Below are 22,983 nucleotides of genomic sequence, written 5' to 3' on the forward strand. Positions count from 1 at the left end.
TCTTAGCCTGAAGTGTCAACCTTTTACTCTCAGCCACAGATGCTGGCTGGCCTGCTGAGCTCCTCCAACATTTTGTGTGTGTTTTGTTTTGGATTTGTATGATTTTTCATTGGTAATTTTTTGCATGTGTTATCGTATCCATTTCTGCACCGCTACCAGTTAAAAGGGTCTTTGAGGTCAAACAGAGGAAACGTAATAGTATGTTATCAGGGTATCAATAATATTATCAATAATAGTATATTATTATGTGACTCTGAGGATATTCAGAGGAGCCAGAGTGGAGTACTTTAATTAAGTAGGCATGTGCAAAAATGTGATACGTTTTTATAAAAGGACAGAATGGGCAGTAGCTAAGGAACACAAATTTAAGACAAGATTTTAATTCATTTAATATCTGACATTTGTTAAACTTTGCAATGAGATGACTGAATCACTCTAACACTCTTTGGAAAAAACAATCCATTTGTACGTGCCTCTGTAGGGGGAAATACTCACTCTGCATCTATGCAGTTGATCTCCAAATGAATTCACATAGTGGAGCAAGATCTCCCTTTCCTTGCACTCACAAAGGACAATGTACAGTCAGTCTTTGTAATTGCTTGATTAACCTACACACTGACCCTCAGTGACTGGTGGACAGAGACACCCAGATTTCTCTGACAAAAACACGTTTGAATCTCTCTCCATTAAAATAACACTATGCTGTGTGATTCATCTACCAAAGTAGATGACCTGACATTTTTCCATGATATATTCCACAGAGTGATGGAAGAATGCACTTGTGGTTGATAATATTTCTTTAGAACTAGTGACAAGCAAAAAGAGAAAAGGTATTTGCTGAATAGTTGATATTGGAACAAAAGTGAATTCATCCGCATTGATGGTGCTGGATCTTTCCCTCTCCTCCCATCTGCTTTCCGCAGGGATCGCTCCCTACGTGACTCCCTTGTCCATTCATCCCCCCCGTCCCTTCCCACCGATCTCCCTCCTGGCACTTATCCTGTAAGCAGAACAAGTGCTACACCTGCCCTTACACTTCCTCCCTCACCACCATTCAGGGCCCCAGACAGTCCTTCCAGGTGAGGCGACACTTCACCTGTGAGTCGGCTGGTGTGGTATACTGCGTCCAGTGCTCCCGGTGTGGCCTTTTATATATTGGTGAGACCCGACGCAGACTGGGAGACCGTTTCGCGGAACACCTACGTTCGGTCCACCAGAAAAAGCAGGATCTCCCAGTGGCCACACATTTTAATTCCACGTCCCATTCCCATTCTGATATGTCTATCCATGGCCTCCTCTACTGTCAAGATGAAGCCACACTCAGGTTAGAGGAACAACACCTTATATACCGGTTGGGTAGCCTCCAACCTGATGGCATGGACATCGATTTCTCTAACTTCTGTTAATGCTCCTCCTCCCCTTCTTACCGCATTCCCCCCCTTTCTTTCTTTATTTATTTATTCGGCCCTTTTTTCCCTCTTTTTTTTCTCTCTCTGCCCCTCTCACAATCACTCTTTGTCTGTTCTCCATCTCTCTGGTGCTCCCCTTCACCTTCTTGTCCCATGATCCTTTCTTTTCTCCAGCTCTGTATCCCTTTTGCCAATCACCTTTCCAGCTCTTGGCTTCATCCATCCCCCTCCCCCTCCTGCTTTCAAATCTCTTACTACCTTTTCTTTCAGTTAGCCCTGACGAAGGGTCTCAGCCCGAAACATCGACAGTGCTTCTTCCTATAGATGCTACCTGGCCTGCTGTGTTCCACCAGCATTTTGTGTGTGTTGCTTGATATTGGAACAATACTGCTTTGAAGTGACAGCCACCTCTTTAAGTGTTGTTTACTTTAGATGTAATCATGGTTTTTCAAAAATGGAATAGAGTCTCCATTGTTGTAAGCCATATGTTGTTAAACTAATAGACATCCAGTAAATCTTTAACTTACCAAAGGCACAGTTAGTAAAGCAGCTGCCTGACAGTTCTATTGAGCTGGTTTCTATCCTGACCTCTGACACTGTCAGCACAGATTCTGCAATCTTCAGTCATCTTCAAGTGCTCACTGCTGAAGTCGGAGCTTCAAAAGGGCATCAATCATACTAGTGTCCAAGAAGCACAAGGTGAGAGGTCCCAATGGGTGTTTCCCAGTTGCACTCACATCTCCTGTGATGAAGTGCTTGGAGAGGTCGGTCATGGCTAGAATTAACTCCTAGCTATGCAAGGATCTGGACCCACTGCAATTTGCCTACCACCACAATAGGTCCACAGCAGATGAAACCTCACAGGCTGTCCACTTGGACTTGGACCTCCTGGATAACAGCAATACCTATAACAGGCTGCTGTTTATTGATTACAGCTCTTCATTCAACTTCATCATACCCTCTGTACTAACCAACAAGCTCAAAACCTAGGTCTCCATACCACTCTTTGCAACTGGATTTTGGCTGCCTTGTCGGGAGACTACAGTCAGCATGGATCAGAAATGACATCTCCTCCTCACTGACAATCAACACTGGTGTACCTCAAGGATGTGAGCTTAAACTGCTGCTCTATTCTCTCTACACCCACTACCATGTGGCTAGGCACAGCACAAACACCATCTAAAACTTTGCTGTTGATGTAACTGTTGGCAGAATCTCAAATGGTGATGAGGAGGCATACAGGAGTGAGACAGATCAGCTGGTTGAGTGGTGTTACAACAGCAACATTGCACTCAACATCAGTAAGACTTTGGAAATTATTGTGGAGTCCAGGAAGGGGAAATGAAAGGAACACTCACCTGTTCTCCTTGAGGTGTTAGCAGTGGAATGCGAGCAGCTATATTTCATTAGGAGTTTGAAGAGATTTGGTATGTCGCCAAAGACTCCGACAAATTTCTACAGATGCACTGTAAAGAGTACTCCAGCTGGCTGCGTAAGCACATGATATGGAGTGGCGACTGCACTGGATCAGAAGAGGTTGCTGAGGGTTGCAAACTTGGTCAGCTCCATCATGGGCACTAGCTTCCCCAGCATCGAGAACATCTTCAAAAGACATCCACCATTAAGGACCCCTATCACTCAACTCTTTTTTTTATTACTACCATAAGAGAGGAGGCACGGGAAGTTTACTATCAGGTCACTGGTATACAGTATTTCGTGAACAGCAGAGGTGCCAGTACAGATCCCTGTGGAACACCGATAATCACAGACCTCCCTTTGACCACTATCCTCGGACTTCTGTGGGCAAGCCAATTCTAATTCCAAATGGCCAATTCATCATGGATTCCATGGGTCTTAATCTTCTGGATGAGCTTCCCATGAGGGCTCTTGCCAAATACCTTACTAAAATCAATGTAGACAATGTCCACAGCTCTACCTTCGCCCGTCACCCTCGATACCTATTCAAAAAACTCTATCAAGTTAATATGATACAGCTTGCCCTGTACAAAGCCATGCAGGCTCTCCATAATTTGGCTATGGTCTTCCAAATGCTCATAAATCCTACCCCTATGAATTCTCTTCAGTAACTTCCCTACCACTGACATGAGACTCAGCGATCTATAGCTTCCATGATTGTCTCTGGTTCCCTTAAACAATGGAACAATATTAGCTACTTGCCATTCCTCGGAGACTTCACCTGTGGTTAGAGAGGATACAAAATATTGGTCAAGGCCTCAGCAATCTCTTCTTTTGCCTCTCCCAATAACCTGGGCATATCCTGTCAGGCCCTGGATACTTATCTCACTTTAATGCTCTTTAAGAGACCCAACACTATCTCCTCCTTTCTGTCAAAATAGCATAGCAATACATTCTGCGCTGATTTCCCTGTCCTTCATGTCTTTCTCCTCGATAAATACTGATGTAAAGTTCTCATTAAAGACCTCACCATATCCTTCACATTCAAGCAAATATTTCCCTGTTTATCATCAAATGGTTCCTAGTTATCCTTTTGCTCCTGGTGTATATCTAGAATGACTTGGGATTCTTTTTAGTTCTACTTGTCAAAGATTTCATGGCCTCTTCTGGCTTTCTTAATTCCCTTTTTGAGTTTTTTTTTATGGCTTTGTAATCCTGAGGGGGCTGTTTGATTCTAGCTTCCTAAGCTTTATGAACTTTTGCTTTTTCTTCTTGACTGAATTCTTCACTCCCTCGACATCCAAGGTTCTCTTACCTGCCATCCCTGTTCTTCCTTCTGACCGGAACATACCTGCCCTGTGCTCTGCTCAGTTGGTCTTTAAACTCCCTCCACATGTTAGACGTTGACTTGCCCAAAAAAGCCGTTCTCAATTCACTCTCCCTAGTTCCTGCCTAATGCTCTCATAATTAGCCCTTTTCTAGTAATATTCTCCTGAAAAGGTCTATATATATCCTTATCTAAAGCTATGTTAGAACTTAAAGAGTTGTGGCCACTGTTTCCTAATCGCTCACTCACTGAAAATTCAGTCACTGGCTAGGCTCGTGACCAAGTATCAGATCCACTATAGTCCCTCCTCTTGTTGGGCTATCTACATATTGATTTAAGAAACCTCTTGGATGCACCTAACAAATTCTGCCCCATCTAATCCACTTGAACTAAGAAGATCCCAGTTTATATTAGGGAAGTATGAGGTCCCTCATGAGAATAGCCCTATTATTATTTTACACCTTTCCCTAATCTGCCTGCATCTCTGTCCCTCAATGTCTCGGTGGCTATTGGGGGATCTGTAGTACAACCCCATTAGAGCATTTGCACCCTTCCTATTTTTGAGTTCTACTCATATAGATTCAGTATTAGCAAGACTTCCATTTTGTCCCCTTTTAGTGCAGCTGTGATATTGTCCCTGATTAGTAGTGCAAGTCCACCCCCTCCTTTTTACCTCCCTCTCTATCTTTTTTACAATGTCAAAACCCTGGGACATTAAGCACCCATTGCTATCCCTCTCATAACCAGGTCTTTGTAAAAGCCACGGCATCATAGTTCCATGTACTGATCCATGCTCTTAAGTTCGTCACCTTTACTCATAATACTCCTGGCATAAAAATGCACACACCTCAAACTATCCATCCTATCATATCTATTAATTCATTCCTGCCTGGTTTTACTGGCCCTGACATCTACCTTTTTTGGTATCCCTCCACTTTCTGACATGTGCTCTGGTTACCGTTCCTTTGCCAAATGATTTTAAACCTTCCCAAGTAGCACTAACGAACCAACCATGATATTTGTTTCCCTCCGGTTTCAGTGCAGACCTTCCCTCTTGTACAGGTCACCCACACCTCAGAAGAGGTTCCAAAGATCCAGGTACCTGAAACCCTGACCCCTGCACCTGTCCTCAACCACTTATTCATCTGTTCTATCATCCTATTCCTGCCCTGACTAGCATGTGTCACTGGGATTAATCTGGAGATTACTACATTGGAAGTCCTACTCATCAGCCTCTTTTCTAACCCTCTATATTCTCTGCATTTGACCTCCTTTCCTTTCTACCTATTTTATTGGTGCCAATATACAGCATGACCTCTGACTACTCAATCTCTCCCTTGAGAATACTCTGCAGCCACTCTGAGATATCCTGGACCCTCGCACCTGGGAGGCAGTACACTATCTTGGTGTCTTTTTCTTGGACACAGACTCTCCTGTCCATCCCTCGAACTACTGAGTCTTCAATCATTATCACTCTGCCGAACCTTACCCTTCCCGGCTGATCCTCAGAGCTAGGCACAGTGCCACTGGCCTGGATGCTGCTGCTGTGCCCTGATAGATCATCCCGTCCCCATCCAGTAGTATCCAAAGGGGTATACCACTCAAAATTGTTTTGAGGGTCCAGAAAAGATCTGCCCCAGTAGGTTGTTGCCCTGTTACTTTCCCAGTGTAAAAGTAAAAGCTGCTCGAGGAACACTGATTGGAAGACTTGTCCAGATGAAGGTCTTCAACCTGAAACATCAACTATACTTCTTTCTCCACAGATGCTGCCCCACTTAATGAATTCCACCAGCTGCTCCATGTTTGGCTCCAGATTCCAGCATCTGCAGGATCTTATGTCTCCATCTTCACAATGAAGTGATTTTGTTCTGTTACAAAGTATGAACAACTCTGATGGGCAGAAGGGTACAAAATCGCCAATGCCCCCCCCCCCCTTTTGGAGAATCGCAAATTACTACTATTCCGATGCTGTTATCAAGGAAGTGAGAGAGACACAGGACTCTGCCAGGGCAGTTGTTATTGATAACAGCTCATGAAAATTAATGAGAGAGAGGCACAGCTAAGGTGGAACGTCTCCTCCTAACAAACAAGGGACGGAACCATTGATTACTGTTATTGTCTCTTGGAGAAGGATTTTTTATTGAGTACTGTTCTATTCATTGAAACCCCTGAGGGGGCAACCAGAGTGGGCTGGTTTGATGGGTTGCATCACCCCAACCTGATTGACACCTGAGACCCCGTGAGTGAGGATAAAAGTGAGGTCTGGGGAACATCCCTCAGACGCACCAGGAGAGACGCTACGAGACCGGTGGGGGCTTGTGTGTGTGTCCACCCTTGCCTGGGTGATGAGTCGACCACGGAAGAACGGTCTAGCTGAAGGACGGAGGGGTCATATGTGAATGGCCACAGCAACAACACATCGACAGATCAAGATCGTAAAGGAAAGTTGGCAAGTCAATAGCTGTTACTGTTCTCTCTCTCTCTCCAACAATTGAAACACCGCGACCAACAACTACCGCAGCCTGCATGAACTGAACTGAACTTTATATTTCCATCAGACAATTCATTATCCCCTAGACAACAATAGAGCTTATTTCTTATTGATTATTATTCTACCTGTACTTTTAGGTTTAGTATTGATGATGTATATTATCTGTACATTTGCATTGATATTATTTTTGTGTATTTTTACTAATAAATACTGTTGAAAATATTATCACCAGAATCCAACGGACACTTCTATCTTTGCTGGTAAGACACCCAGTTACGGGGTTCATAACAGTTCAGACTATGTGGTGATCTTTCTGACCAATCTTAAAAATATAACTTTGATGAAAGACAGTGTATTTTACATTAATATTTTGATTTGGATTTAGAGAATACTTAGTTGAATTTCTCTTTTGAAGAATGTTACAATGTATATTTTGGTTGAATTTGCCTATTTGTGGGGATTTATTTTCCAGCATTAATATATTTCTTTAGTTTTCAAATATATTTTTCCAAGCATGCAAAAGATTGCAATTTTTACTTTTACATGTTTGGGACATTTCTATTTCCTTTATCCCCCTCGAAAATGAATCAAGCTTTTAGCCTTAGTTGACTTGTTCTTGTACCCAATTACTTCATGGATCTCAATTAATTGCTGCCCAGGGTTCTTATCCGCAAGATCCCTTTGATATTACTTTATCTGCAATAGATAATGCTTTCCTTTGCATCCAAATTTTATTATTGTTGGCAACGGCCACATGCATCAATCATTCTGGACTAACACAAGAAAAAATTTCCTCACCAACACTGACAAGCATTTGAATTCTCTTCTCTGTGGAGGCTGAATCACTGAGACAGAGTTTGATTCATTTTTTTATTTATTAAGGGAATAAAGAGATAAAGGGTTGGTGCAGAAGAGTCATATTGATCGGCCACGACCCTGCTGAATGATGGAACAGGCACAAAGTTTCAAATGGCCTTTCCTTTCATTTCCAGCCCTCTTCATTTAAACATGTCCTGTCTCCACTCTATGTTCCCGTTGTTCCTCCATGAATTCATACATGCTACTTCTATCTACTTGACTATGTAAGAGTAAAATCAATTATGAGACACCTGGCCCTATGGTTCATCACTTTTCATTAAGTGAAACAGATTATTCTGAATTAGGCACTTCATAATTCTGTACACTTCAATCAGATCAGCCCACAAATTCAACTTTGTAAAGAAAACCATTCAAACAGCTTTCATTTATAATTAAAATCTCTCTCCAGAGATTTCTCACTTGTTCCTCACTGTTTCTATAATACAGTGAGTAGGACTGTACTCACTGCTCTAGTTAGTGTTTTCTACAGTTCTAAGCCCTTTCTCAGATCTTCTATTACATCACTAATAAGTGAAAGCATACTTTGTCTTGTTACGTGCGTCAGCTGTCTTGCTAACTTCACAGAATTGTGAATCAACTGTCTGAAGGTTTTCAAAAGCACTTCTCAGTATCCTCCTGTTTAATTCTCATCCTTTTTCTCACCAGATTCAGTCTCACTTCCGCATATTAAATTTCTTTGACCATGTTACTCCTTGCTTGACCAGTCGATTGAAAGCTTCCTGAAGTTTTCCTCATGATCATACACAGGTCCTTTTTATTTTACAATCTGTAAATGTATTACCTATGGCTCTTGCTTTTGAGTCTCAAATCATTGCTAGCTACTACCAAAACAAAAACAAACTGAGTGCAGATCTCAGTCCAACCTCAATGGAAACAATGTTACAATCAGAACAAGCCCAGCTACTATTATTTTCTGCTTTCTGCCACTGGCCCAGTTTTGCATCATTTATAGCTAATGGAACCCTTTCTGAGGAACTTGCTATAATTTTGTGTGCTCTGCACTGCCTGTACTCTTCCCATTCCTTCACCAGCATTTGCTAGCATAGAGGGAAGAGAGTTCATCACTGAGATTTGTTGGAAAATTAAGTATTGCATACAATTAGTGCCATTCTCTAGCCCCTAGCTGCAAAAAATCTGTCATCACCACAGTGCATTAAAGATTGTTGTAATCAATTGTACTTGTTATTGTATACAGTTTTAGTCACCCTGTTATAAGAAATACATTATTAAACTAGAAAGAGTGCAAAGAAGATTTATGAGAAAACTCATCACTAGAAAATCTGCAGATGCAGGAAATCCAAAGCAACACACATAACATGCTGGAGGAACTCAGCAGGCCAGGCAGCATCTGTGGTAAAGAGTAAACAGTCGACCTTTCGGGCCAAGACCCTTCATCAGGACAGCCCTCCAGCGTTTTGTGGGTGCTGCTTTATGAAAATGGTGACAGGACCTGAGGGCCTGAGTTACAGGGAGAGGCTGGGCGGATGAGAGCTTTATTCAGGGTCAGAGTGGTAGAGCATGACTGCCACAGATACAATCCTTTTGACCCAATGATCCCATATTGAGCATAGTACCCATTCATTTAGTCCTGATTTCCATGAACAACCCATATTCCTCCAAGTTCTGCTCCAGGATGTACCCTGTCCAGGGGCTTCTTAAATGATATTATTGTACTTGCCTTAACTACTTTGGCAGCTCATTCTATATGTTTAGCACTCTCTGGATGAAAAAAAAAACTGCCCCTCAGGTCCCTGTTAAATCCCCTCTCAACCTAGATCTATGCCCCCTAGTTCTGGACTCCCCTAATTTGGAGAAAAGGGCTGTTACCATCCATTTCATCTGTGTCTCTCATGATTTTGTATAGCTCTACAAAGTCACCCCTCATTCTTCTACACTTCAAGGAATAGAGACCAACCCCAGCCATCCACTCCTTATAACTCAGATTCTCTAGTCTTGTCAACTTCCTCAAATTCTATCAGCACTCTTTCTCGTTTAACCACATCTTTACAGTAACAGGGTGATCAGAACTGTACACAATACTCCATGTAGGCCTCACCAATGACTTATACAATTGTATCATAATGTCCCAACTCCCACACTCAACATCATGACTGTTAAATGCCATTTTCACTATCCTGTTTCTCTGTGAGGCTGGTCTCAATGAACTATGTTCTTGTACTCAGAGGTCCCTCTGTTCCATTGCACACCATGGTACCCTAACACTCATAGTGTAAGTAGTTATGGTAGTTGATGTGGAAAAATGCATCACCACGCATCTATATAGAAATCTGTTTGCCACTCTTTGGCTCACTTCCCTAAATATTCCTCTTAATCCGTGCTGTGTGCATACATCTACTGATGCTTCTGGACACATCATCAGTGATGTTCCTGGAATCATCGGGTGTTTTGGGTCTTTCAACATCATACATCCTCCTCCAAGTGACCCAGCTGGGGCTGATCAGACCCCAGCTTGTGTCCAGAATAACCTTCTTCAGTATCAACACCTCCTAATTTTGTGTCACCTGTAAACTCTCAATCAAGCCCTGTGCATTCACATCCAAATCACTTACTGTATATAAATATGAAGAGTCTCACCACTAGTCACAGGTTTCTATTCCAAGAAACTGTCTTCAGCTGTTACCCTCCACTTTCTACCACCATCCTCTTTTGCTCCCTGACTGTCACTGGGCTACTGGGCAAAATATGGTTTATTGGTACTGGCACAAGTCATGAAATCTGTTGTTTTGCAGCAGCAACACGGTGTTTGACATCAAAATTACTACAAGTTACAAAATTAAACAACTAGTGCAAAAGGCAAATAGTGAGTTGGCATTCATGGACCATTCAGAAATCTGATGGCAGAGGTGAAGTCCTTGGTACCTGATTCACTGTAGACAGGATTGAAGTTTGGGATTGAACAGGATTGAACATTGAATGTCCTTAAAACATTAAGTTTGGGCTTTCAAACTCCCGTACCTCCTCCCCAGTGGTAGTGAAGTGAATGAAGTATGTTCTAGATGATGAGGGCTTTTAATGAAGACTGCACAATCCTTGAGGCATCGCCTTTTGAAGATATTTTCTATGGTAGGGAGGACCTTTTCATGTCAACAACCCTCTGCAGTCTCTCGTAATCTTGTGCATTGGAAGCTCTATACACAATGTAATGCAATCACTCAGAAAGCTGTTCAACAGTATCCAAAGAGTGACGGGAATAGTCAGTGGGGGTGGGGGAAGGAAATCCCGTGTTGACTGTGGAACTCTTGCTTCAGCTAGCGGTGTAATATAGGGGATGTTAGTCCCCCAGCCCAGCCAAACTTCTGAGATCAAACGATTGAGCTTTATAATTCTTAATTTGACTATATGGTTAGTAAAGAAAACAAAAGAAAGAAAAAGGTCCATTCTCATGAAAGAGTCTAATGCGCAACATTGGAGCTCACTGATAAGGCCGTTCATCTACAATCAACCTCCTCCAATCATCGCTGACCTTTGGACCCTCGCTCCAAGTCCACTCTGTCCGACGATCTACCAACTCTCTTCATTCGCATCTTTTTTCCTCATCTCTCCCCGGCAAAAGACCTCAAATTCCTAGCTCCCAGATACACAAGAAAGAACATTCCACTCATTGGCTAACATGCCCCGTTATCTCTAGTCATAACCCAAACTGCTGTGACAGAGAAACCATTACCTCAGCAGAGGAACATTACAGAGAAGCCATTATATTAGCAGTGAAACCTTACAGCGTGTTACAACTGCTACGCCCTTTACCTTTCCTAACCGTTACCCATCTACTTGAAGCCAATAGCTTGGGTGTGACCGCATCTGTAGAGATCTTCATCAAGGAAGACCTCAGCTTCTGAGATGATCCTGAGTACATTCAGCTCCAGGTTCAGTTCTTTGACCTGCACCAGGGTGTAGTCAGAGACTGACAGATACCTTGACTTCCCACATCTTGCAGAAGGAACATTCCACTGCCTAAACTGCAATCCTGTCTACAGTGAATCAAGTACTAAGGACTAACAATAAAATAAAATCTTTACTTGTTCTTCCTGTGTCTGCCCATCAAAGCCCCCTTTTTGAAGATCTGCTTTCACTACCATTGCCTGGGCCATTTACTCAGCCTTTTCAAGCAGAAGCCTCCTGAAGTCTCAGCTTCCTACTTCTATAATGGTCCATTTTCACAATGATCATTCAGTGTGACCCTACATTTTTTATTGGCTGTTGTTAATTACCTTATCAGCTATGTAACAATGAGCAAACTTGCCTCATTCTGTTAAGTGAAATTCACAAGCAAGCCCTAAGATCCAGCTCTTGTGGCTAAGGAGACGTTGGAGGTGACCATGTAGAGAAACACAAAATCATGACATAAATACATGGTCTTTGACCAATAAACTCTCTTGGGCTTCCAGATAGAAACAGGTGTTGATTTTAACCAATGTTTCGATAACAAACTCTGCCATCTTCCTCAGGTTTGATGCCTGGGCATGTCTATTCCGGTGGTATATTGTGCCTATAAAAAGTATTCACACCCCCCCACCCCCCGGAAGTTTTCATGTCTTACACCATTGAATCACAGTGGATTTAATTTGGCTTTTTTGGACACTGATCAACAGAAAAAGATTCTCTCGTGTCAAAGTGAAAACATAAGAAATAGGAGCAGGTGTAGGGAATCTGGCCTGTCGAGCCTGCTCTGCCATTCAATTACTAAATGGGACTAGTGTAAGTGAGTGCCTTGGACGGCACGGATGAAATGGGCTGAAAGGCCTGTTTCCCGGCTGTATTATTCTATGACTTTAAGAGCACTAATAATAAAATCTCCCCTTCAATTTTCAGTAAATTATTGTAAATTCATGGCCACTTGTAGGCTCCCAGATGGAAACTGTTTCCTCTTTTTTATTCAAATCCCTCAAGAGAGCCCTTTTAAATCCTGCTTAATCTTTATTATACTCTGCAATCTCAGCACTGAAGAAAAATTGTAATGTGCAAAACCTGAAATGAGTTACCAGGATTAAAAACACTTCATGAGTACAGAAAGATTCACAACACTTCAGCAAGTGTTTTAACTTCACCTGCTCAGGGGAAACTGGAGCAGGTAGCTATGGCACCACTGTGGTGCAACGGTTAGCATGATACCTCTACAGCTTAGGGTGCTGGAGTTCGGAGTTTAACTATGGCGCCGTCTGAAAGCACATTTGTCCGTGCTTCCTGTGAGTTTGTGGGTTTCCACTGGGTGCTCTGTTTTTTATTCCCCACAGTCCAAAGATGGACTGGTTATTCGAGTTGTTCAGTCATTGTAAGTTGTCCTGCAATTAAGCTAAGGTTAAATAGATGGGCGGAGTGGCTCACTGAGCTGGAATGAGCTGTTCTACGCTGTATCTATAAATAAATAAATTAATAATTACATAGAGCTAAAGGGAAGTGAAAGCAGTCTATTTACTAAACTACACCTCAATAATGCTATCCCGTGGCAATTTTAATTGGGATTGGTAGAGGCGTCTGTTTCAGTCATTAATACATGCCCTTCTGGTCCCATCAGTCACAGAGTTTCCTGAGGCAATCTCAGCATCCTACTTACTGGGACATGTGCCAGGGTTGTTCTAACCAACAAAACCAGCTGCGACCTCAGGGAGGTCCAAAACGGTTAAGTAAAACACTTTTGTTTTTGCAGATTCTGAAGGTGGAGATCTCCTGGGGTAAGAACCATTGAGAGGTAAATGCCTTTCTGGACTCTGGGGCAGATGGAATTTTCTGGACTTGGAGACTGCCTACTGGCTCAACATATCTCTGCTGGAGTTGAGACAGCCCATGACCGCAATAGCCCTGAACAGCTGCCCTGTTGATTCCAGGCAGATGCTGCAGCAGGGATCAGTTTTGCAGATGAGGATAGAGAAACATGCGGATGACATTTGCTTCAATATCAACCATTCTCCCCACATACTCCTGATCCCTAGGCACCCTTGGCTGTTGCAGCATAATTCTTCCATGAACTAGAAGGAAGGAGAGATCATTGCAAAGCCCAGTCATTGCAAAAGGGTACGTTTTTGGCTTGGTGTTCTGACCCCCAGACTCTCCCAAGACCAGTGGCCGGAGAGAAAGAAGATTTTTGTTTGGGGTAACCTGGAACCTTTGGGAGACCCAGTCGTGGCTCCAAAGGTAGACAAGCCAGCTCCAGCCAACAGAACCATGCCAGTCCAAACCCTGTCTAGTCAGGGGTATGCTGGAACTAGAGAGAGGGGGTCTCTAGTTCAGGAACAACTCAAGCAGTCTGGAGCTCTAGCAGCCAAGCCTAAGGGATGCAGTCTCCAGGGCCCGTCTGAAGGGACGGTTCCTGGATATAGACCCAGGATCACAAAGACTATTTGTCGTCCCTTGTTGCCATTGTCTGAGGATATGGGTGAGGATTTAGATGCCAATTTGATCTCCATTTCAGCTAAAGAATCTAGTGAACCTATGAAGGAGACCCTGAGGTTTGCCTTATCATCCCCGCTACCAGTAGACAAGGTTCTCAACTAGAAGCGAGACAAGAATCCAAAGTTAAGCTGACAGCTGAGCACCGAACTTCAGTTCAGGTGCTCTGTTTGTGTTTGGGTGTAGGATCTTAGAGGTGGACAAGTTTCATTCTGAGTGTGTTTGTAGGTTTGTAAAATACAGGGATTTGGTGTTTTTCAGTAAGATATCTGTATATTGGCAAGACAAAACAACTACTTCACAAACGGATGGCCTAACATAGGAGGTTTAACTGCTCAGGTCAAGACTCAGCTGTATATCTACACCTAAAGGGCAAAGGACACTATTTGTTGATAACAATGAGAACATTTTGGACAGGGAAGACCGGTGGTTTGAAAGAGGGGTTAAAGAAAGTATCTTGGTCAAACTGGAAAACTGTTTCCTGAACAGAGAGGTTGAGGTGTGACATCATCTATCAGCCACTTACAGTACGGTCTTAACATCTCTCCCCTGGCATCTCCACAACAGTTCACACCTCCATTCATGCAAAGATAAGATGACCGACCCCTTTACGACTCTGAACAACCTTTATGTAATTGTTATGCCTTTTTACAACTCACAGAGTTTATAAACAAGAGAAAATCTGCAGATGTTGGAAGTCCAAGCAAGACACACAAAATGCTGGAGGAACTCAGCAGGCCAGGCAGCATCTATGGAAAAGAGTACAGCCGACGTTTCAGGCTGAAATCCTTCAGCAGGATTGGAGAATAAAAGTAGAGTTAAAAGGTAGGGGGAGAGGAGGGAGAAACACAAGGTAATAGGTGAAACCGGGAGGGAGAGGGGTGAAGTAAAGAGTTGGGAGTTTGATTGGTGAAAGAGATTCAGGGCTGAAGAAGGGTGAATCTAATAGGAGAGGACAGAAGGCCATTGAAGAAAGGAAAGGGGGAGGAGGTCCAGAAGGAAGTGATGGTCAGGCAACAGAGGGAAAAGAGGATGAGGATTGATGAAGGAGAGTATTCTTTTCCATAGTTGCTGCCTGGCCTGCTCAGCTACTCCAGCATTTTGTGTGTGTGTGTCACAGAGTTTATAAGCCGAAAACTACCCACAATGGATCAGAAGTGATAAGCCTCTCGGATGATGGTGAAACGTCTTCTAGACAACACAGCAAGCCCAGTTGCCTTGATTTACTACTGCTTGATGTACATAAAGGAGGCTCCTGCCATGGGATTCATTTAGCCCTCCACCTCACCAGCTGGCATAGATTTCTTTGTACAGAAAACGGCTGGGTGCTTGTAGCCATGCATTGATCATAGAGAGCTGAATTGCCTCTTTCCAATCATGAAATCATTACCACTTTCCACTCATGAACACTGACTTTGAGATTTTCCAAGGGGCAAGAGTATTTTTAAAGCTAGACGTGGAATGCATACAACCTGGTCTGCATAAAGGAGAGTGACGAGTGGAAGACTGTATTCAACACACTGACAGGGCACTATGAGTGCCTGGTCCTGTTCTTTGGCCTCATGAACACACCAGCAAATTTCCAGGACTTTATCAGCTTTGTGCTCCAGATGCTCTCCATAAGTACACTTTGTCTACTTGGATGATATCCTAATCTTCTTGAATTCGATGGAGGAGTGTGTCATTCACGGCAGAGATGTCTTAAAGAGGCTTTTCGATCATGGACTTTATGTCAATCTGGAAAAATATGTATTTCACGTAACAACCATTTCATTTTTGGGTTTTATCAACTCTAATGACAATCTCAGGATGGATCCTACTAGGTCACAGGCAGTCAGAGACTGGCCACAACCATCCAGTATGAAATGAGTCCAATGATTCCTGGGATTTTCCAACTTTCACAGAAAATTCATTGGGAATTTCACCTCAGTGGCAGCTCCGCTGACAGCACTGTTGAGTGGGTGCAGTGTTTTTTCGGCGGACACCTTCGGACAATAAACTGCACCCGGGAATTCTCCCAGCAGTCGAGTAAACTCACATGCAGTGGTGCATATGCTCAACAGAGTCCTTGTGGGAACTTACTGGGGAAGCAGGGTAACAACCCAAAGTCCTTAACAGCCACAAACTGGCAGTTCTGACGATCAGCTAATAATCCAAGAAATCTGCACCAAGCAGAGGTCTAGCCACTTTACCTAGGACGAAATCCCATGTGTAACATCGCTCTCTGAAGCACAGTGTTGCCCGTCATGTCCCGTAAATCTGGATCCTGCTTCCATTGGCAGCCTCCAGTGCGGTTTCGTTGCTCTTTGCCTTCTCGTCAATAGACGATGCTGGCACCACACTCACTTGAGCACCCATGTCACATAAGAAGTGTTGCCCTGAAAGGGTGTCCGGGATGAACAGTAGATGACTCGGGCAGCTCAGTCCACAGTGTTTACAGACCTCTAATGATCTGATGCATTGCCACTATTGAAGTTGCAAAGCAGTCAGCCCTTCCTACCATTCATGCCAAAACAAGCATGGTAAAAACACAAGCCGGCGTTGTCTGTTTCTCAGCCACGGGTATCCTTAAGTTGGTGGCCTTGCTGATCAGGCTTGTTGAGGAGGGAAAAGAGAGGAACTATGCACCTGTCTGGTCAAGTGCAGACTATCAGCCATTTTAGCAAGTTCTCTATAGTCCTTCATGGGTGCTTTAGTGAGCTCTAAGCGAACTTGCTCCAACAGTTGCTGTATGAAGAGTTCTTTAAAATTAAAACAAGGACAATGATTTCCCAGGTGAGACAGCATGTAGTCTATTAGTCTCGATCACTTATCATCGCTGAGGCTGGGCAAGGAGAGCAATGATTTGGTGTGCTCAGACTCCAATTGTCCCAAAGTCTGTAAAAGGTGAGTTTTCAGATGTCGATATTTATCATGTTCAGTTGGGTTTCTAGAGGACTCACCTGTCAGTGCTTGTGAATTACATACATTTCCACCAATTTCGTTACCCTATGAGGGTTCTTGTCATGGGTGACTTCAACTTCCATAATATTGATTGGCACCTTCTTAGTGCTAAAGGTTTAGATGAGGCAGAATGTGTTAGGTATGTCAAGGAAAGATTCCTGATACGATATGTGGACAGACCAACTAGAGGGGTAATAAACTATCAACCAGGTCAAATGTCAGAGTTCCCTGTGGGTGAGCATTTTGGAGACATGGCATCAACTCCCTGGCCTTTACCATAGCCTTAGAGCAGCTAGGATAGGAGCAGATGGTATAGAAAAGTATTTAATTGGAGGAGGGTGAATTATGAGGATATTAGGTAGGAACTGAGGAGCTTAAATTAGAAACAGATGTACCTAGGGAAATGCACAATGGAAATGTGTAGTGGTTTAGGGAGGACTTGCATGGGGTTCTAGATAACTTTGTCCCATTGTGGCAGGGAAAGGAACCAAGGGTGACAAGAGAAAGGGAACATCTAATCAACAGAAAGAAGGAAGCATACTTAAGGTTGTGAAAGCAATGATCAGACAGCACTCTAGATAGTTACAAGGTATCCAGGAAGTAGCTTAAGAAAGGACCAACGGGAGCTAGAAGAGGACATGAGAAGGCTTTGGTGAATAGGATAAGGAAATCCCCAAGGCATTCTACATGTGCATGAAGAACAGGAGGATGTCTAGTGTAAAAGTATGACTGATCAGAAAAGAGGAAACATGCCTGTAGACAGAGGAGGTAGGGGCTGTCCTAAATGAATACTTTGCTTCAATATTGATCAATGAGCTGGACCTTAACAAATGTGAGGACAGTGGTGGTCACAGTCTAGGGGTATTTGCTTGGTTTTGAGTTTGGATTAGTATTGCCACTACATTCTGTTTATATTAAGCCTTTGTGGATGTTGACAATCAAAAGCATCATGGACTGACCTCCAACACCATCTGTGAATTGAATCCAGCTTAATGGAGCTACTCCTTAACATTCCCTCAGACTATCAGCCATTTTAGCGAATTCCCAATAGTCCTTCACAGGTGCTTTAGCGAGCTCTAAGCGAAATTGATCAGGTTGTTGCTGTATGAAGAGTTCTTTAAAAATTAAACGAGGATAGTGATTTTTATACTTCCTTGTCACTCCCTCAGCTCCAATGAAGTGATAGTTCCATAGTTAAATACTTTATTTTGACCTTTTATCAGCAAATCACAAACATAATCTTGAAGCAATGAACTTAAGCATACCCAAGTGTACGCTAAGCATTATTCAGCTCTATTAAGTGGACTGCAAAGATTAGACCTCTGTCGGCCTCGAGCTAGAAACTGCCATGAAATAAACGTAAATATGTTACTTATTCCCTCCGCTTTTACCATGTCCTACTCATAACTAGTTACTGTAGTAAACATGCAGCACAGAATACAAAGCAAATAGAGAACAGATACGTGGCTCCTATGCAGAAAATAATGGAATTCCTAATGCTTCAGAGAGCCTCTGGTGAAAACAAAATAGAGTTCATGTTTCAGATCTGAGACTCATTGCCAGAAGGGCAGGACTGAAAGATAGAGACCTAAAGTAATACAGCACAAAAGCAAGCCTTTGAACCACTGTGCTAACCATCAAGCACGCCATAATACACCAATCTTACTCTCATTCTTTTTATTCTCTCCATATTCCTATCAATTAACTCCAAAGTCTACCACACTCCTACACATTATGGGCAAATTACGGTGGCAATGAACCTAGCAGCTTGCCCACTTTTTGCATTGTGAGAGGGAACTGCAGCACCCGAATGAATCCAAAATAGTCTCAGGGCAAATGTGTGAAGAAGCAATGTAAATTGGGATTGAATCCAGGTTGCTGGAGTCGTCGGGCAGTGACTCTGCTAGATAATCCACTGTACTGTTCCAACATTAGCTCGGTTTTTTCTTGCCAGAATTCTGCCTAACCCGCTGGGTATTTTAAGCCTTTCAGTTTCGGCTTTCTACCATCTGCACAAGGGCTGTTTCGCATGTAACCAATTGCTGAAAGTGATGGAAAGATTACTGCAGGGATTATTGCAGGTATATTCTGTGCTTGAAGAAAATCCTGGCCCTGGGAGCTTTGAAGGATGAATACTGTTGGAATCTGATGAGAAGAGTATGAAAATCAAAATAATAGTGAGGTATGTAAGTATTCTTGGTGTATGAAATACAGTGCAGAATGCAGTGCAGGGTTAGTGCAGATGATGTTTTCATGGTTAGTTAGAACTCAGTGGGTTGAAAGGCCTGTCTCCCTGATGTAATACTCTATGACTCTCCAGATGAATGTGTCAGCTTAGAAAAACTGATATATCAAGAAATTGAGAAACTATATCAAGTTTAATGACACTGGACAACAATTTTTTTCGTAATCGTTGCTTCCTCAGAATTTTTTTAAGTTTACAATAGATTACTTGAAGCTGAACACAAACACACTTTCAGATTTGAAGCAAGAAGGCTGTGAGTGGAATGGCTAAGGATTTCCGGAGTGAAGGCATTTTACCATTTTACCACTTGGGATAAAGAGAGGCAAGATGGCGCAGGTGCATGACATCAGCCAGAAGAGCAGGAAAAGTTTAAAAAGAAAATCGCCACATCCAGTGGGCAGCTGATGAGAGGGTAGTGCGGGGGTCGGCAACCCGCGGCTCCGGAGCCACATGTGGCTCTTTTACATCTGTGCTGCGGCTCCCTGTTGCTTTGGGAAATAATTGGTTGTGGCGACCCTTTTCCTGGCACATCCGAACCGACTCACAATTAGATAGCCTACGGGGGTTTGCGAGCACAGAGCTTTGGAGCCTCTGCGCCATGGGGGGGGGGGGGGGGCAGGTTGAGGGAGGCTTAAAAGTGAGGCTGAAGATTTCGAATAAAGTTTTTTCCTTCGACTGCAGTTACCGACTCCGTGTCGTAATTTTAGCGCTGCGTGTAGCACACCGCTACATGGTCAGTATTTAATTAAAATGTATTTTATGTTAGTTTGTTAGTTTTTGAAATGTAAATCTAAATTTGAAGATTATGGTGATCTTGTACAATCTAAATAAGACGTTGTGGCGACCCATTTCCTGACACATCCGAACCGGCTCACAATTAGCCAGCGTTCAGGCTAAGGGAGATAGTCTACAGGGGTTTGTGAGTACGTGTCTTTTGCAGCATCCGCGCCCATGGGGGGCGGGTTGAGGGAGGCTTAAAAGCAAGGCTGTTTAGTTCGAATAAAGCTGTCTTTGACTGCAGTTTACTGACTGCGTGTAGCAACCGCTACAACGTGTTTTTATCACTGGCTGTCCAGAGGGGAGGTGCTGAAACGTTTTGTCGCGTGTCTGGAAGAAGTGAAAACTTTCCTGGGCAGCAAAGGGCTCAACTTTCCTGAGCTGGAACAGCCAGAGTGGCTGGAAAAGCTACACTTCATGGTAGACATGACAGCGCACCTGAACACGCTGAACACAGCTCTTCAGGGGAAAGGACGTACAGCCCTGCACATGTTGGAGGATGTTTTGGCATTCGAGCGCAAGTTGACAGTGTTTGCCAGAGATTTACAGAAAGGCACATTGTCTCACTTCCCCAATTTGAGAGAGTTCAAACAAGGTCACGACATGATAAATTCGGAGTATTTACATTCTGCAATCATCGCAATGCAAACATCGTTTGGGAAACGCTTCTGTGAGTTCAGAGAGGAAAAAAACACATTATCCTTCCCGGTCACTCCCCTAAGCATCGATCCATCCCTACTGAATACGACTGCATTGTCAGGTGTGAGTCAACCTGAACAAGTATGATAAATATTTTAATTGCCTATTATTTTACGTATATTCATATGTTTTCATTGTTCAGTGAAATAGTCCTTTTATTTTTCAGGTTGACAGCTGGCTGACGATATTTTTGGTTTGCTGCTGGCGGCAAATTTAAGTTTGGCGTTTTTCATAAATACAAGAAGGACTCAAATAGACGTTGAGTATTTTACTTCAAAGTAACCTTCAACCCAACGTCTTTTTTTCGGAGTTCAAAATGTTTTTGTTGCATGCAGAAATGTAATTTCGTTTTCTCTGCAGGAGTTCATCAATTTCATAAATTCAACACATTATAGTTTGTTTATACATAGCATAAAGGCAAAACAAAACGTTGTATGCAGTGTTATTTCATTTTAAATGTCAAACGGGTTTTGCGGCTCCCAGTGTTTTCTTTTCTGTGGGAAACGGGTCCAAGTGGCTCTTTCAGTGGTAAACGTTGCTGACCCCTGGGGTAGTGGATTGAGAGGTGGCAGAGTGAGAGGATAGTAGAATGAGAGGGCTTTGGCTCAACGGGCTTAGGCGGTAATGAGTTGAGGTAGGTTTACCTGTGTTAGTTGCAGAAAGGAAGTATGTGTGTGAAGCTAGTGTTCTGTGCTCAGTGTCAGATGTGGGAGGTCTTGGAGTCTCCCAGCCTCCCAGACGGCCATATCTGCATTCGGTGTGTTGAGCTGCAGCTCCTAAGGGAATGTGTTACGGATCTGGAGTTGCAGCACAAAGACCTTCATCTGGTCAGGGAGAGTGAGGAGGTGATAGAAAGTAGTTATTGGCCAGGTGGTCACACTGGGACCACAAGAGTCAGACAAGTGGGTAACAGTCAAGAGAGGGAAGGGGAGGAGTCAGGTACTAGAGAGTACCCTTGTGGCTGTCCCCATGAACAATAAGTACTCCTGTTTGAGTACTGTTGGGGGGGGGGGATGGCCTGTCTGGGGGAAGCAACAGTGGCCGTGCCTCTGGCACTGAGTCTGGCCCTGTGACTCAGAAGGTTAGGGAAGGGAAGAGGAAGGCAGTAGTGATAGGGGACTCTATAGTTAGGGGGTCAAACAGGCGATTCTGTGGACGCAGGAAAAAAACTCGGATGGTAGTTTGCCTCCCAGGTGCCAGGGCCCGGGATGTTTCTGATCATGTCCATGATATCCTGCAGTGGGGTGGGGGGGGGGGGGAGAACAAGCAGAAGTTGTGGTAGCAATGACATAGGCAGGAAAAGGGAAGAGGTCCTGAAAAAAGACTACAGGGAGTCAGGAAGGAAGTTGAGAAGCAATACCGAAAAGGTAGTAATCTTGGGATGTGACAGAGAGTATAGGAATAGAATGAGGTGGAGGATAAATGCATGGCTGATGGATTCAGATTTTTGTAACATTGGGACCTCTTTTGGGGCAGGTGTGACCTGTACAAAAAGGACAGGCTGCACTTGCATCCCAAGGGGACCAATGTCCTGGTGGGGAGCTTTGCTAAGGCTACTAAGGAGAGTATAAACTAGAATTGTTGGGGGATGGGAACGAAACTGAAGAGACTGGGGAAGAGGCGGTAGGCTCACAAATAGAGGAAGCTTGGAGACAGAACGTGAAGGAGGTTTGACAGGTGATAGAGAAGGGACGTACTCTGACCGACGGTTTGAGATGTGTCTATTTTAATGAAAGGAGTATTGTGAACTAAGTGGATGAGCTTAGAGCATGGATCAGTACTTGGAGATATGATGTTGTGGCCATCACAGAGACTTGGATGGCTCAGGGACAGGAATGGTTACTTCAAGTGCTGAGTTTTAGATGTTTCAGAAAGGATAGGGAGGTAGGCGAAAGAGGTGGGGACACAACACTGTTGATCAGAGATACTGTCACGGCTGCAGAAAAGGTGGACGTCACACAGACGTCTCTGGGTGAAGCTTAGGAACAGGAAGGGGTCAATAACTTTACTAGGTGTTTTTTTATAGGCCGCCCAATAGTAACAGGGATATCAAGGAGCAGACAGGGAAACAGAACCTGGAAAGGTGAAATAATAACAGAATCGTCGTGGTGGGAGATTTTAATTTCCCAAATATGGATTAGCATCTCCCTAGAGCAAGGGGTTTAGATGGGGTGCAGTTTGTTAGGTGTGTTCAGAAAGGTTTCTTGGCGCAATATGTAGGTAAGCCTACAAGAGGAGAGACTGTACCTGATTTGGTATTGGGAAATGAACCTGGTCAGGTGTCAGGTCTCTCAGTGAGAGCGCATTTTGGAGATAGTTATCATAATTCTATCTCCTTTACACTAGCATTGGAGAGAGATGGGAACAGACAAGTTAGAAAAGTGTTTCATTG

At 43.5% G+C, this 22,983-nt stretch overlaps 1 long non-coding RNA gene across 2 annotated transcripts in view; it reads left to right on the forward strand.

Moving 5' to 3' along the window:
- The window catches only part of LOC132392333 (uncharacterized), an 81,454-nt gene extending 59,999 nt beyond the window's left edge, over positions 1-21,455 (forward strand). The window contains exon 3 of one of the 2 annotated variants that reach the window (XR_009511495.1): positions 20,758-21,455. This is a non-coding gene — a long non-coding RNA (uncharacterized LOC132392333). Of the gene's footprint in view, positions 1-5,915; positions 5,981-20,757 lie in introns of those variants that run through there. The other variant, XR_009511496.1, reaches the window with a different exon arrangement.
- The last annotated feature ends 1,528 nt before the right edge of the window (positions 21,456-22,983 follow it).

The sequence above is a fragment of the Hypanus sabinus genome, chromosome 4 (genome assembly GCF_030144855.1).
Source record: "Hypanus sabinus isolate sHypSab1 chromosome 4, sHypSab1.hap1, whole genome shotgun sequence".
Lineage (NCBI taxonomy): Eukaryota > Metazoa > Chordata > Chondrichthyes > Myliobatiformes > Dasyatidae > Hypanus > Hypanus sabinus.